This window comes from Panthera leo, chromosome C2 (assembly GCF_018350215.1).
Source record: "Panthera leo isolate Ple1 chromosome C2, P.leo_Ple1_pat1.1, whole genome shotgun sequence".
NCBI lineage: Eukaryota > Metazoa > Chordata > Mammalia > Carnivora > Felidae > Panthera > Panthera leo.
Genome location: NC_056687.1, coordinates 111,014,307 through 111,026,135, shown reverse-complemented (window position 1 = coordinate 111,026,135; position 11,829 = coordinate 111,014,307). Strand labels below are relative to the sequence as shown.

The window sequence follows — 11,829 nt, the reverse complement described above, 5'->3', positions numbered from 1 at the left end:
TATCTCAAAGAGTACTAAGCAGGAGAATATGTGTTTGAAAAGTTTGTTGTCTTCATCCTTTGGCTCAGTTAAATCCACAAATCATTAGGTCCAAAACTAAACTTGAGCTGAAAGGTCATTGCTTTTTTCCACCAAGCCATCTAACCTCTAGTTTTAGAACAAGTATCAAACCATCTGCTTACCAGGAGGCAGAGGAGCTCAAAATCCATTAACGCCATATGTATCAACAGAAGTGTGACTTCAGAGCCTCAAATGTTTTTAATTTTTCTCCCTCATTATTATCTGCCAGAAACTTAGTTGGAATGCTTTCTCTTTCCTTAAAATGCATTGAATTTCCATTTAATTATGCAAGTCTCCCCTCTTATTAAGTAATTACGCACATTTTCTCATCTGTGTGTCTATATTTCAGAAGTAACTGCTTCATTTTGTTGGCAAAAACAGGAAATTAACCAAAAAGGGGGCAATAAGATTTTGTTTTCAATTTCCCTTCTTTCTCCCGAGGGGAACTAACACATCTTCCAATGCATCACAAGATAAAGATGCTGACTCAGTCTCTTAAATCATCCCTGGAGTCTACAGCATAGCCCCTAATGAGAGAGAATTTGCTGTACAAGAAGTTATTTTATTAAATGACTGAAAAATAACCTCTCCTCTTCCAAAATTGCCCTTAGCGAAATAACCGAAGTCTGAAACCAAACCCTCCCATACTTATCCCAAAACACAGGGGAGGACAGACAACACAAATTCAAAAGGATGAAATGGCTACTTAGTTTGAAATTATACTTTGGACATTTCACCAAAAATGCGAAATTAACTGTGGTCAACATAGGGAAGTAAAAATGTTCACCAACCTAAAGACAAACCAAGCAGATCTTCAAAGGACAGGGAAGAAAACAAAGCGGGAACATTTCAAATGAAGTTTACGATGATTGTGTCTAATTGAAATGGATGCAGATTTGTCTTAATAATAATCCTTTGCACTTGTGGCTTATAAAACATAAGCATTCTTATATCAGTTACTTCATTTCATCCTTACAACAACACTGAGAAGGAGGCAGGAAATAAATTACCTTTCCAAAATTACAGATGTGGAGTCTGTTATTCAGGGAAATCACATGACTTGCCCAAGGTCCAATGGGGCAAGTCAGTGGCAAATCTTCTGATTCTAAATGAGCCCTGCCCTACTGCCTTTTTAAATTAACTGATAGAAAAGTGTTTACATAGAAGCTCTTAGAACACTGTAATGACTCAGCTGTATTGTTTGGAACGCAAGGAAGTTAAGAATTATTGGAACATATACTCTCTGTAAAATATTAAATTCAAGTTGTTAGTTTTAGCCTGCTACATCCAAATCTTTCAAAGATGCTTACCTTCACATATTAACCCCAAATATGTAAGTTCCTCTTTTGTTTATGGTAACATTGGTTGATTGAAGTTCCAGCTGATTTTCCTTTTACCTGCTGGTAGAAAAACCCAATGGGAATAAAATAAACAAGATCTGTATATTCTGAAAACTCAAAGATAAAACTTTGAAATCATTAACTGACCATGAAGTAGCATCACCCTGAGGTTTGCAGATTGCCTAACTAACTACAAAACAGCTTCCTAACTTCTCTCCTGCTTCTTCCCTCTCCCCATTCTTTCCCCCCTTTATATGGCTGGCAGATTGTTCCAATTGTAGTTACCTTTTGCAAATCTTCCTTTAGCTCACTAAAAAAACTCAAAAAAACAAAAAAACACACAAACTTTTTATCCTGTTATTCAAGATCTCTGCAAAATAATAATACCTACCATTTATTAAACAACTATTACAGAACAGATAATCTCAAAACAATCCCAGGAAATGCATGATTAGATCAAGTTTAGAAATGGGTAAACTGAGGCTGAGGGTGGTCAGGTAACTCACCCTGAATTGGACAGTGATTGAGGCATAGCACCAGTGTCCAAACTCAGGCCTGTCTAACTACAAAGACCAGACTTTCTAGATTTGTTTCTGACCCCTAGGACACACATAGCCTATGTTACCATGTTACCATGAGCCTACAGTGCCAGACTGGTGAACATTCTTGGTCCTGTCACAGTTCTGTGCTGTTGCCGAGATAGTTTTTCTATCTGGAATGTTTTCCTCAGTCCTACTGGCTATAGGGATGCTATTAGTTCTTCAGAACTAACCTCAAACATCACTTCTTCCTTGAAGTCTTTGCTGACTCTTATCTCACGTGAACAATTCTCATTCTTTGAACACTTTTAGGTCTTTGTATAATTCTTACAGCATTTACCTTATTCTACTACATCAGCGATTTCCTCGTCCTCATTAAAATGTATCTGGCTTCCTCCCCCACCATTCAATTTACTCTTTCATCTTCTCAGCTGCAAGGATTTTGGTGTGAGCCATTGGAAGAATGGAGATGCCATTTATTTTAATGCATGAAAGTGTTTGCTTTTGGACATGTAGAGGTGAAGATATCCATTAGGTTTAAGTTGGACCTAAAAAGTTGGTAATTGTCAATATGCATAGGCTATGTAAGCCCTAGTCCTGGATAAGTTCTCTTAAAGTAGCGGTTCTCAAGCCTGTTTGTACGTTAGAATCACCTGGTAAACTTAAAAATCCCAAATCCAGGCCCTACTCCAGGCCAATTCAACCAGAATATACAGTGTAGGATCCAGGCATCAATATTGTCTTAAAACTTCCCTGAATTATAAAAAAAAAAAAAAAAAAAAAAAAAAAAAAAAAAAAAGAGGGAGAAAAAGAAAGAATAAATTGCTTCCAAACAGTTAGTATTCAGCTAACAAGTCCAAACAGCTAGGACATGACTTAAATGTAGTTCATTATAATCAGCAGAATGTTTCTCACGCAGTGAATTTGTTCCACCCTGACAAAAACTTGCCTGAAAATCAGAGCTGGACTTGGGAGTTTCCACAATCCTTCCATGCCATTCTCCCAAATTCTCCACTGCTTAAAAATCTGCAACTATGAATTATTCTCTCTAGGAAGACAGAACACAGCAGAGAATATTGACCACCACTCATTCAACAAACATATTTACATACTGGGACACTAGTGTTGTTTCAAGAGACTGAAAGATAAGACTTAGGCTCCACCCCAGGGGCACTCTCAAGCTAGCCAGGGAAGATGGACTTGTAAAGAAATAGGCATAATCAATTGAGCTACATGGGGGTGTAAAAGTAAAATGGTTAGTCTTATTGGTGTGGTGGGGACCAGCTTCAGCTTTGCAGAGGAGGTGAAGCTTGAGCTAAATCTTGAAAGATAAACTGGTTGATATTTGCAGGCCAACAAGGACAGATTGGGGAAGATAACCCCCAGGAAGGGAGGGAGCGTAGTAGGTTTGGGAAACTGCAAATAATTTGGATCGGTGAGTGTGTCTGAGTGTGCAAGGAAGGATGACTGAGGGTGAGAGTTAATTAGAGAAATACCTAAGTAAGGAGGGGGATGGGCTTTATAAATCGAGTTAAAGGCTTTACACTTTCTCCCAGTAGCTTCCTCCTCCAATCTCTTACAGCATGGGCAACAGGAAGCTACTGAATGAAAGCTGCTTAACCAGAATCGAATTTTCCAGCAAACCTTAGAGAGACACTTCCTATCTCCTAAATTACCTTTCTAATCTTTGGAAACCAGGTGTGGTCAAAAGGAATCTAGTCATTGCCCTTCTAGGTAGATATGCAATTTCAGCGGGGGGGGGGGGGGGGTGGGGGGGGGTGGGGGGGGATGGGATCAGCTACACAAGCACTGGGATTCTGTTGTTTGACCCTTTCAGCACCTCCCTCCCTCCTCAGCCTTCTCTATTCTCTTTCAGTTGTTGAACAACCACTTGCCCCGGGTGGTCTCTTACCACAGGTTTCAGAGTGATGGCTCCCTCCCGACTCAGGGACTCTGGCGGGGAGTAAGTGAGGGCCAGGCAAGCTGTAAGCACTTTTCAAATCACTGGGACCACTCCCTCCACCCCCCTCCAGGGCTGCCTTGGGAAAACTGACTTTGTCTGTACATTTGTGTTAAACTCCGTTGCACCCTAAAGTACCACTACCCACCCACCCCCTCAAAAAAAAAAGTTGGTAACATGTTCCGGTGTGCTAGTAGTATTCAACCCTCAAGGAAGAGGGAGGAAAGCAACAGGTCTAAAGTTCCTCCACCTGGAGATAGTTCCTCCTTTGCAGACAGTGCTGAAGAGGCGGTAGAAGCTGCTGAGGGCAACACCTGTTCAAGACGTAAATCCCAGGCTATTCTCTCACAGGCAGTCTGATTGTTTAAAGTGCAATTTTCCCTGCCTTCTTGGGCTCAAATAAGAAAGTCAAATTTCAGCTGCCTTGTGGAAAGAGGGTGAGGCCCTTGCTCTTGAAGGATTGTCTCTCCCCTCCTCCTGTGTAGAAACACCTGATATATAGGTTTCATCTCATTCTGCTTCCATCTGGAAGGCAGGAAACCTCTCATTTTAGCCTCAGTCCCGCTGCTTGACTTAGTGATCTTGGCAAGCCACTTAAAGTCTAGATGCCATAATAGCTTTTTTTCACCAGGAGTAACACATGCCTCTTCCAAACCCTCTGAAATGTTAGATAAACCCAAATGGAGCTTTGTGGAGAAAATAGTGAAAATGCATACACCCGTTGTAATCAACTAATTCATCTCAAAATTGTTCTTTTACATTTTCTTTTGAAATGGAAAAAACATATATTTCCTATGAGAAATGGTCTTTTTGGATAACTTTTGGGAATGAATACACCATAATTGTGTAAGATGTTAAAATATTTGTCAATTCCAAATTAAAAACTGCATTAAAAATGGCAATTTTGGGGGGTGCCTGGGTGGCTCAGTTGGTTAAGCATCAGATTCTTGATTTTGGCTCAGGTCATGATCTCACGGTTCATGAGATCGAGCCCAGTGTCCAGCTCTGTGCTGACAGCGCTAAGCCTGGTTAAAATTCTCTCTCTCTCTCTCTCTCTCTCTGCCCCTCCCCTGCTTGCACTAAATAAATAAATAAACAAACAAACATTAAAAGAATGACAACTTATCAAGATGATAAGTATTTACTGCTCTTGTCACTTTCCAAAAGATAAGGCAAAACAGAATTCTGGGAAGACTGAGATCCTGACCAAAAGGTTTGAACAATACCTGTCTGTATTTCAAACTACAAATGAAGTCATGGCATGTAATATTCCACTAATATGATACAAATGGATGACTCTTACCTTATAGCTCAGACGTGTTTTAGGTGTACTTACTCCTGCTAAAGACAGATCCCTTTCCGAAATTTCCTTCTTTACCTCTCAGAACACAGCAGTCATGTTCCTACAGCTATACAATTAATCTACTTTTTACTCAGACCACACTGAGGCTGTTCTTAATGACAAGAAAAAGGGGCAGAGGGGAGCCTGTCAAATAGGATTATTCAGAGGAAAGAAAACTAAATGGATTCAAAACTGCAACCTATCATTATCTTCCATAAGTTGTACTGGAAGGACTAAAAAACAAAATAGCATTTTATCAAAACTATAAATCTAAGGAGGAGACACAACTTCTGGTCTTTTAAAAAAATATGTTATTTTAACTGCCATGATTACTTGGTAGCTTAAATGGCTCGCTATGAAAGGTATTTTATAACAGCATTAGGTGTGTGCATGTGTGTGCCTGTGTGCATGTGCGTGCTCGTGTGTGTGCTTCCTGACGGCACTAACAGCTCTCTTCACTATCAGGCATGAAAGGTCAAGAGTCACTGGGAATGTCAGATGTTCTCAGCTGGATAACTGATACCTTGTATATGTCTCCCACTCATTTCTAAATACATGATCAACCATTAGCAGACAAATCTTCAAATGACTGTATAGATTCAGGGCTCTTCTCTGTTTTATAGTTTAAGAAACTGAAAAAGGTGATTTGCCCTTAATGTTGTAAAACAATCTTTTTTCCCCTTTTGCCCTCTTAGACACCTAACCCTAACACTCCCTCCCCTGGATGTATACCACACTGATGTCATATGGCTAAAAGCCCAGCAATAGAATATATTGTATAGTAAATCATAGCATGTTATCAGGGTCTGAATGCATTACTTCCTTTCGCTTTTTAAAACAGAAAGAAAGACAACACAAGTAAATTGACCTTTCAAAATAGAACAACAGGCACTTTGGCACTTGTATGAAAACAGAACTAGTACCCTCCCAAATTACATTTTGTAAACATCTACCCTCTCTGTACAAATCGTGGTGACCTTGTTGCCTTAAGCCAAAATAAGAGTCAACAATAAGACGAGAAATTAAAGTTATATCTCCCAACTCTTTATCCTGAGTTCTTGCCATCAAACTAACTCATGCACCCTCCTAAATGATATTTACAATGAAAAAAAAAAGCAGATTGATTTTTGGAATTATTGTAAACCAGAGGAAATCCGAAGATCTTCAGTAGGTCCATGCTGGAGTTGTCCTATAATAAATAGCTGTACCTATAATGAATAGCTTCTCGTACCTATGATAAATAAATAACTCCAGACTGTTGGTGGCATATTTTGACCCAAGTTTTTACATTTAGCATTAAGAAGTTCACTCACATGCTCATCACTATAAATCTTGCAAATGTATCCTATAGACTAAACTACTTAAATATGGGAGTGAAAATGAAGGTCCTGACAATAACTTAAAATCTGACTTTCTCAATTGTTAAACGTTGAAGCAGGGGGCAAAAATTAAGCCCCCAGAGGAGTTGGGAAAGAAGCAGAGAGTGGAGGGGAAATTTACTATGTGTCTCTGAAGCAGATTGCTGCAGAAATTTAGTTATCATGGTTTTATAGGGAGAACTAATGAACTTAATTTGGAAAAGTAAAATTGGGAGAAATCAGGCAGATCCACAAATCATAGCCAAGTAACATACATCTTAACAAGTGGGATGCGGCAGGGCTCCATGCCATCTATCGCTCTGATAATGAAATGCCATTTAGGATAGGGTATAATTTCAACAAAAAGTTGAAATAAAGGATGGATGGCTTAGGGAATTCCAGAAGGTGCTTATAGACTTTTATGTATTTTTATTTATTTTTAATTTTTTTTTAATTTTTAAAATTTTTATTTTGAGAGAGGGCAAGCGAGGGAGAGGCAGAGAGAGAGGGAAACAGAGGATCTGAAGTGGGCGCTGTGCTGACAGCAGGAAGCTGAGGTGGGGCTTGAACTCACAAACTGTGAGATCATACCTGAGCTGAAGTCAGATGCTCAACCGACTGAGCCACCCAGGTGCCCCTAGACTTTTATTTTTAGATTGTTCATTTACAGAGTTCAGATCGTTATTTGCTGCTAGTTATTTGCTCACCAAGTAGCCAGCCATGGAAAGATAGGAAATAATGGTTTCATTTGAGGGGGGGTGGGAGGACAGATCATAGAAGCCTTCATTGTATGTTAGCAGGCTGCAACAGGGATCTGAGTGACCAACGAGACCGAAAACAGGCTGCAGAGCTAGATGACCGCTAAAGAATAGTGTTATGGCCCTTCATCCTCCCACTGAAGACTTCAGACTAAAAGGAAAATCTTAGCTGAGAAAAAGAAATCTGAGTCTTTACAGCTATGAGGTGGGTGGGGGCGCTATGCTGAAGAAACACTAAATCCCAATGTTTTAAGGCACCTGATCATTTTAGTCCCCTTCATTATCATTTTCTAAGACTAAGTGCTCTTAGAACACCACTTGAGGCTGTGTTGATGGTAGACATTTCTTGCATCAAGTGCTTTCCTGGTGACATGGTTTGGGGTTTATTATTACACCAATCTCTCCAAACAATTTGCTTCAATTTATGACACAGAGTGTTACTTTACTAGCTAATCATGTGTGTTCATTCATTCATTCATTCATTCTTCCATTCTTTTGTTCTATAACATCTATACATACAGATAGGCACTTTATGTACTTGGTTCCAGTAAAATGAAAGAAAATGACAGAGTTCCTATCTCCTCAAAAGCTCAGAATCACAGACAAAATGTTCACACATAATTATAAGACAATGACATACATTATGATTTTCTATAAATGCATTGGGCCTCTCCCTTCTCTCTCTTGTGTGCATTTAAATTTTCATACTGTGTTTTATTGTTGAAATGTAATGCTAGAGCTGATATGATTAAACTAGCATTCAAGTCCTGACACCACCACTTCCTGGTCTTGTGACCTTGAGATTTTGGTGGAATTTAGCCTCTAAACCATTTCACTTCTCAGGGCCCCAGTTTCTTCATAAGAGCTCACACTTACTGATGGTTTAGTATGAGTTAGGTACCTTATGTGTTTTACATGTATTAATTTATACAGCCTGCACAACCAACCCATGAAGAGCTTGCTAATATAATCCTTATTTTACAGATGAGAAAATTGTGGTACCAATAGGCTAAATAATTCACCAAAGATCATACAGCTTGACAAGTTTTGAACACTGGCCACAGCATCTGTGCTCTTAATCAGTGATATATACAGCCTCTTCAGAGCACAAACAGTAAGGTTAAAATGAGAATATATATGGGAAAGGGTTTTAAAAAGTTTAAGCATATGAAAGAAAAAGTGCAATTAAAAACAAATATTTTTTAATGTTTATTTTTGAGAGAGAGACAGAGCGCAAGTGGGGGAGGGACAGAGAGAGAGAGAGATACAGAATCTGAAGCAGGCTCTAGGCTCTGAGCTGTCAGCACAGAGCCTTATGTGGGGCTTGAACTCATGAACCTTGAGATCATGACCTGAGCTGAAGCCGGACACTAAACCAATGGAGCCACCCAGATGCCCCCAAAAGTGTAATTTTTAAAGACTTTTAAATCAAAAACTCTGTTGGAGGAAATCAGCTAACATCTGTAGTGTCCTGCTTGTTTACTTAGCGGTCTTTCCCCTTCCTTGGATAAAGAGCATGTTCATTTCTTTCCTTTACACTCTGTCTCTCTGTAGATTAGGTAGGAATTGTTCTACTCCTGCCTCCAAGCATGAACATACTGAAAGCTGGTTATACACTTGTTCTGGGCCAAAAGTAGTGGCGAGCCAAAGTCAAATCCCAACACCCTCCAAACTCCAAAATCTTGGAAATGCCTAGCCTTAGAAAACATTACAATCAGAAGCCTTTGCTTTGCCTCCTGAAGTCTGTCATGAGACAGCTGCTTGGCCTCAGCTTTCTCAACTAGAGCAGCCCCCCCCCCCCAAGTTTCTGTTTCATTGATGGCCAAGAGTCAACAAAATTACAGGTCTATATAATGTTGTTTACATGTAGGTTGTCTCCAAAAACAAGGAGAACGTGGACATACTTTCAGGCAACCACATTTTCCAATCACCATCCTCAGGCATGACAGGGAGGAGAGGGGGGATTGCTAGCTAAAGGGCATGTCCCACAATCTCACCATCTCACAGCCCTCTGAAGGGACATAGCACTTTCAAGGTTGGTCCAATGAATGAAGCCATGTAGTCAATGGCTGCAGAATTACAAAGACCAGATCTCTGAGTCTACCTCAAAAGAAGACTGAAAGTCACCCTCTTTTTTGAAGTTCGGTGGGTGTAGTCAGGGTGCTCAACATAGTCTTGATAGCATAGACCTTATTCTGCCATGTAATTTGGCTAAAATTGACATCTACACATACACATCATGATGGAATTCATGACCATTTTAGGCCCACAGAGTTCCTACTCATTTAACTATCTAAAGGGAAAATCATTCCAATGAGCCAAGACAAGCCAACTTAACAGAGATTTTCCTGGAATTTCCTTCCAGCCAGTGGTTCCTTCTAGCTTTATTTTTTTATGATTCAATTACCAGTACCCTGCCATTTGCTCTCATCACCCTCTTTCTCTCACTCAGCTCCCTTCTTTTCTTCAGCACACTTCAACTTGGTAATAGATGTTTTAGCCTCTGTGCCAAGAGCAAGGTTTAGGGACAAGGGCAAAGTTAACCATGTAGCACCAAATAGGATTCTCTGGACTCTGGAAACTGCCATTGCACCAAGTGTACTTGTTCCTCAGAGTGATTTTATCATTAGCTGGTGCATGAAAAGCCTATTGGCAAACTTACAGGCTGGAATCCAGTGAAGCTGGGAATACAGTATATAGATCCGGTGTTTTGTTTTGTTGTGTTTTAACCTGTAAGATTCCCCAGGCACTCTGCTACATTCCAGTCAGCTGACTAAAAGCAACATCTTCCTTACTTCATTGACTCAAATTCAAGAATTATGACCTCAAAGATCTCAGACGTGGTTTCCTGTATATTATAGCTACTAATACATTAAATATTATAAAACATTTTTTCTATTTTCTCCATAATTTAGGTTGAATTGCTTGCTCCTAAACAATTATTTAACCAAGGGTCTATCTTTGTTCAGGCAAGGCTTCCCTCTGTCGCAGCCCACATAGAACATCTGTATGCAACCTGAACGTTCTCAGGGCTGACAGCCCTGCCTCTCCCCAAACTGTCACCATCTGGCCATCGGCTGTGCGCACGGCTGAGAACCCACGCATGCACATGCGCACACCAGTCTTTTCCCTGGAAGGCTGTGAGCTCAGCGTATCTCCCAGATTCTTGCCCAGTGACTCAACTGAATCTAAACTTATTTTTTCCTCACTGTTCTTTCACCTAGCCTTTATAATTATAGTTCCAGCTATCAATAAAAACACAAAATTTCCTTTTAATTATAGAAAACATTTTCAATTTGTCTTACCAGCAGATTGAAGGTAAAATATATATACATACATTTTTTTTCCATGTGATTTGCTATGTCACATCATGGAAATATCAATAAGTTCTGCTAAGAATTATGATATTTATACTTGGAAAGTAGTCAATTTCAACTGTCACTTTAAAAACAAAAATCTGATAATATTGCTTTAATCAGACACTTTAATTTCTTCACCTATTTTAAAACAATGTGCCTGCTAAAAAAAACATAATTCCTTTTGCAGCTTTATACAATTGCTTTTTAAATTGTACATGAAAGAGGCGCCTGGGTGGCTCAGTCGGTTAAGCGTCCGACTTCGGCTCAGGTCACGATCTCGCAGTCCACTAGTTCGAGCCCCGCGTCGGGCTCTGGGCTGATGGCTCAGAGCCTGGAGTTTGCTTCCAATTCTGTGTCTCCCTCTCTCTCTGACCCTCCCCCGTTCATGCTCTGTCTCTCTCTGTCTCAAAAATAAACGTTAAAAAAAAAAAATTAAAAAAAAAATAAATTATACATGAAAATTAAAATGCCATTTCTGCCATCTCTTTATTAATTCAGCCACTAATCTTCCTTAAGTAACAGGCATCTGGTTCAATTAATTAATTAGTTATTTTGAGAAACATTTATCAGTGCTTACATTAGGTCAGCATCAAAAGTATAGAGATGTCTGGGGTGCCTGGGTGGCTCAGTCAGTTAAGCGTCCAACCTTGGCTCAGGTCATGATCTCATGGCTCCTGAGTTCAAGCCCCGCATCAGGCTCTGCGTTGACAGCTCAGAGCCTGGAGCCTACTTCAGATACTGTGTCTCCCTCTCTCTCTACCCCTCCCCATCTTCGTCTCTCTCTCTCTCTCTCTCTCTCTCTCTCAAAAATAAATACTTTAAAAATATATATAGAGAGATGTCTAAGACATGGAAACTGCTATGGACCTTGCAGGCTGGTAGTTAAGCAAACACATCCAATTCAGCTCAGAAAGTAGAACTATAGAGACAAAAACCCTTCAGAGATTTTTCAACTACTTTGGTCTCTTCTAAGGCAGAACTGGGTGCCTTTGAATTCAGATTTAATTTATTAGTACAATAAGGGCCTTTGGTCCATACATAAATAAGTACATAAATAATTTTAAAACCCTCTTGCCTCACTGATAAAATTTCTTTTCACAATGAATTTTCTTT

At 39.7% G+C, this 11,829-nt stretch overlaps 1 protein-coding gene across 1 annotated transcript in view; it reads right to left on the bottom strand.

The window, feature by feature from the left end:
* Nucleotides 1–2,819: 2,819 nt before the first annotated feature.
* Nucleotides 2,820–11,829, bottom strand: part of LOC122229327 (translation initiation factor IF-2-like) — a 58,576-nt gene continuing 49,566 nt past the window's right edge. The window contains exon 4 of the mRNA XM_042954373.1: nucleotides 2,820–2,987. The gene's annotated coding sequence lies outside the window, so the exon portion shown is untranslated. The remainder of the gene's footprint in view (nucleotides 2,988–11,829) is intronic.